The following is a 5,040-nucleotide window of genomic DNA, read 5'->3' as shown; positions in this document are numbered from 1 at the left end:
AAAGAGGCTTCCCTCAAGAGGATCCCCCTCTACCCCAATCCTTCTGCTGTAGTTACCAGGGATTGGTTTGTTTTAACCCTGCTGATGTACAGCTACAGCATGTGTAACTCACAGGAGTGCATGCGACTCACAGCCCCAGTGCAGGGGAAATGCATGGGATACTTGATTAAGACCCTTGGCTGAGACTTAGGGCACCAGGGTTCATATCTTAGTTCTGACACCGACTTCATGTGTAGCCTTGGTCAAATCACTTTATCTCTGTATTTCAACTCACTGTCCCTTAGGTGAGGATACTGCTGTAATTTAAACTGTAGGCTCTTTGGGGAAGGGGAGGTACTATGTGTGGCTAAAATATAGTGCCTAACTTATTCAGGCTTGCAAGTTGCATACTCAGAATGGACTTGAGGAGACGGGAAGCAAGACCTGGTTGAAAGTCAATGTCATATAGGCTCCTAAGGGCTTTTAATTGCTTTTGAATATGGGTGTAGGCTCCTGAATCACTGTGATGCTCTGATTGTTCTACCTTTGACCTACAGTCCTTGCCATCATTATCATTTTATATACAGTAGCACCAAAAGGTTGAACCAGAACTGCAGACCCATTTTATGCTGAGGGCTCTACAAATACACAATCCCTCCCTCAAAGAATTTATAATTGAACTAAGTGAAACGGAGAGTGTGAGGGGGAACAGAGACAGAGAGCAGTGAAGCAGCTTACCTCTAACACAGTTAAAAAATTCCTGTAGTCAACAGTATCCCCTCCTAGGATTCGCCTCAACCAACCAGCGAATATTAAAATGCAGTCTGCCCTATGCTTTAAAATACATAAGATAAAACATTTTAAGACACACCTTCTATCCTAGTCTAGCCAAGCCCTTAGTACCTGACTTGCCATAAGGAGATGTTTTTTAAGCATAGGTCACCTTTCTGCAGAGAGCACCTCCAGAATCTTCTGAAGTCTGCACAGTCTGGAAAGCTGTGGTTATTTTGTGCTGGATCAGGCCCCAAGTTCAGGCTGACATCTTATCCTGCCATCACGTGGCAGTGGTCCTTTCATTCACAATCACAGGATTCATCTTTAGAAAGTCACTTTTAATGCGAATTCCCTTGGTTTTTGGGTATTTGGTTTTATAGGCTGTAAATGCAGCTTGCAACTTTTAATGAGTATACATATTTATATACACTGTTTAAAATATCAGGGATTTCTATTACATTCAGAGGACATGATTCAGTTCCAGCTCTGGAATCCAGACTGCTGGCATTCAGGGTTTATATGGGCCAAAGAGTAGGCCGGCATGTCCAGAAAGAAGGTGGCTCTGAGGTGTGGTGGATTTTGCTGATTCAGCACATTTCCTGGGCAGTGGATACTGGTGGCGTTTCTGCTGAGCTCTGGTTGAACTCTAAGTCCCCTTGACTGCCACAGCCGCAGGAGGAGCAAACTGCCACAGCCGCAGGAGGAGCAAACTGTAACTCCCTCTGCACTCAGAGCAGGGAACTGAGCCAGACAATTCTATTACCATGGCTGATCATCCAGAACTCTTTTAAAGCCAAATGTTATCCTCATATACCTATTATGAACCTAATTCTCTCCCATATGCTCATGTAAATGAGAAGTGAAGCTAACAGAGTTACACTGATGTAAAATCTGAGTGAGGAGATGAATCATGCCCTCCTGTCCCCGTATATCATGTTATCATCACGCAAGGGGTTTGGGGGTTTCGTACCAAGAATCTTCTTCTGTATGATGTTTAATAGCCAAAATCTGGATCCCCTGCACCACGTCCAAAGATGGCACGCGAGTGACCTCTGCAGTAAATGTGGGAGTGAGAAATGCAGCACTTCTTCAAGCTGATCTCAGAGTATGGTACATCAATGCAGCTGCTTTTGCAGCCTGTGTTCTCCTGATTTGCTTGAAGCCACACAAAAATCAGTACTAGAGCAGAGATTTAAGTGTTCAAGAGCTCCCGTGTCTGTGCTCTTGATTACACTGTTGTCCCCAGAACCCATTACATAGCTTCTTAGTTTCCTCCCCTCCCAAAATTGCATAAATCAATGAGCCCAAAACTCGGTAATTGTATCAGACAGCTATTTCCATAATTTTCTGTTTCCAGTCTACTTTCCATTGAGCTTGTGCAATGTGAATTTGTGCAGTGTGAATTTTAGTCTCTGGATAAAACAACAAGCAGTCTCCAATTCCTCAGAGGAGTTTTAGGCTCAATCAATAAACAATACCTACTGTTTTCTGTATTGAAAGCATTTTACAGGCAATAATTAATTAACCCTCACGTCACCCTATAGGATAAGAGGATCCTCTGATTTTTCAGAAGGGGAACCTGAGACAGACATACTCAATTACTTGCCCAAGATCACACATTTAGTCAATGGCAGGGCCCGGGTCAGAATGTAGGATTTCCTACTACTTTGGCTTATGCTCCAGGCATTAGTTTATAAGTCTTTCTCCTGTTTACTTCCAGGTTTCCAAAAAACATTACTGGGCCAGGGCTAGGCAGGAAACTAGACCAGGTAATCCTAATGATCCCTTCTGGTCTTCCAGTCTATTAATCTGTTATGTGTAAAGTTTTTTTCCTTTTTAAAAATATATTTCCATATTCATTGTCTGTCCAACTCTCACATCATTCACTTCTTTTTATTAGTAGTCATTGTATTCATAATGTTTACAGGATCCATTATGCTAGGTGCCATACAAGCACAGAGTTTACCACCTAAATCCAAAAGGCAGATATGGGATGGAAGAAAGAGATATACAGCACAATATTAGAATGAACAGAAAAAACTTCTTTAAAACTCAATAAAAATATGTGTGTGTGAATGAAGAAAAGAAAGAGGATTGTTTCTGTCTTACAAAGGTATTGTTAAGCACAACTAGAAGAAAGACGTTATTTAAAATGTGAAAAATACTGCTTTCTTTTAAAAGGACTGTATCACTTTAAATGATGAACAGTGATGGGACAATATTATGGTTTATGCATAAGTAATCACTGCAGGTATCTGAAAAATGTATTTTAAGAAGGTGATTTGTAGTCTTCAGGATGGTGTGTTAAATAATACAGTTTACACAGAGACTGGTTAATCAAAATACCAGAGATACTTTTTTATTATATTTCTACGGCGTTTTAAGTTACAAACTGCTGGTTGTCTATTTTCAGTCCATAAACTGAAACAACTTCAGTTTTTTGTATGGAAGGTTGCAGCAACATGTAGAGAAACCTTAGTGTGTGTTCTTGGGATAATCATTTTGAATGCTGTGGTACATGAGGGAACATTTTTCATTTCAGATACTATGACATCATGCCATTTGACAAAAAATGTAATTAACTGGAAGGAATCTAAGTTGATATCGGCAAGTACAGCATCCTGCCAAATGTCAATAGTCATCGGCTCCACTTTCAGTATTACTGGCATAATGGGTAAAAGCAATGTATTATGATACCTGATACCGAGCTGGGACCACTACACTACACTCCAGGAATACAAATATTATATCATCCTAGCATCAATGCTATAGCTACTCTCACATCTACTGAGTACTTCACAGTCAGTGTCTTGATTTTAGTGGCCACAAATGACACTGATTAAATTGCTTAACAGACAGGTGGTGAATAACTGTTTTTAGGTTCAACCCGTGGTTGACAACAGGTAATAGTGGCTATTTATTTAATTAAAAAAACAATTGGGGCACTAATATGGTATTTGCAACAGTCACATTATTCACTCCATTTATGTGTTATTTTCCTTCCCTCATACTGTTTTGGTCTTGTCCATTTTGATTGTAAGATCTTTGGAGACAAAGTGGGTCAAATCCACATCATTTTCAGAGGTGGCTCTACTTCTACTTAGGTATCTGACCCCAGGCATGTAACGCAAATCAGTGGGGTTAGACACCTAGGATCCCTATGTCAACAGGGAGAGATAGCTGCCTCTAAAAAGCAATCCAGAGCATCCAGGTGCTGAGCAGGACAGGCCCTAGTGCTAGCCAGTAATATTTCTAGATGAGGGGATATCCCTGAACTTGTTGTCTCCTCAGAGCTTAGAGGGTCTGACTTGGGTTATGAAAGGTCCCTTCATCATCTTGGGATCCAGAGCGCTCAGGTGTCTACTCAGCCAGGATACCTTGCTCACACTAAGTGTACTGAATACAGTACAAAGCAGGGCAGTAAACACAACTTTCACTCTCAAGTGCTAGGAGTAGTAGGGTCCATGTTTTGCTTGATAGCCTAGTGGTCAGACCACTTGACCTGGAAGTAGCAAATGTGGGTTCCAGGCCCTGCTCAGACAGAGTAGCTTCAAACATACATCTCTTCCCAGAAAAGTGTGCTGACCATCGCCCCATAGATAGGGTTGGACACAAGCATGGGTGAACCGGGTGGCTGCCCTGGGCCCAGACAGAAAGGGGCCTGAAAATAGTAATTATTATCATTATCTCTGGTGAAGGGGGCCCGATACTAAAAGTTCACCTGGGACCATCAGGAGTCTAGGTGCAGTGCTGCCTACAGAATGGGCTGATATGAGGCACTCATCTGGAAAGGGGAAAACCTGGGGTCCTGTCACTGCAGCTCAGACTGTTTATGCATTTTGCATACACAGTTATTTAGCAAGGATCCTGGTTTCTTTGTTTAAAAATTACAGCTTCTCTAATAAAAGTCCCAAATTCTCTAATTAAAAACACCAAAATCCACGTTTTTCCACAATTAAAATTAATCACCACTATATATGTATCAATTGAATACAATGTTTTATTGATATATTTATAATTTTAAAGCAATTTGGAAGCCTATCAGTGCCTCAATCATTATAATAAAATAAATTCTAAACACCAATATATTTTGGCTTTTGATTTTGGGTTTTTTTATCATGGAAAAATCAGAGCTCCCCCTGCCACTTTGCTCACCAGGATGTGAGTCTAGCTGTGGCTATCCCCTCCACTGCTTTGTGGCACTGAGCAGCCCTGATATGCCAGTGCCCTGCCCTGCCAATGCCGTTGCCCCTCACTCCCAAGCCACAGCCCCCCTGCTCCCTGAGC

The sequence above is a fragment of the Alligator sinensis genome, unplaced genomic scaffold (assembly GCF_000455745.1).
Source record: "Alligator sinensis unplaced genomic scaffold, ASM45574v1 scaffold138_1, whole genome shotgun sequence".
Taxonomy (NCBI): Eukaryota; Metazoa; Chordata; order Crocodylia; family Alligatoridae; genus Alligator; species Alligator sinensis.
The sequence above is the reverse complement of the archived record's forward strand: the minus strand, read 5'-3'. Positions refer to the sequence as shown.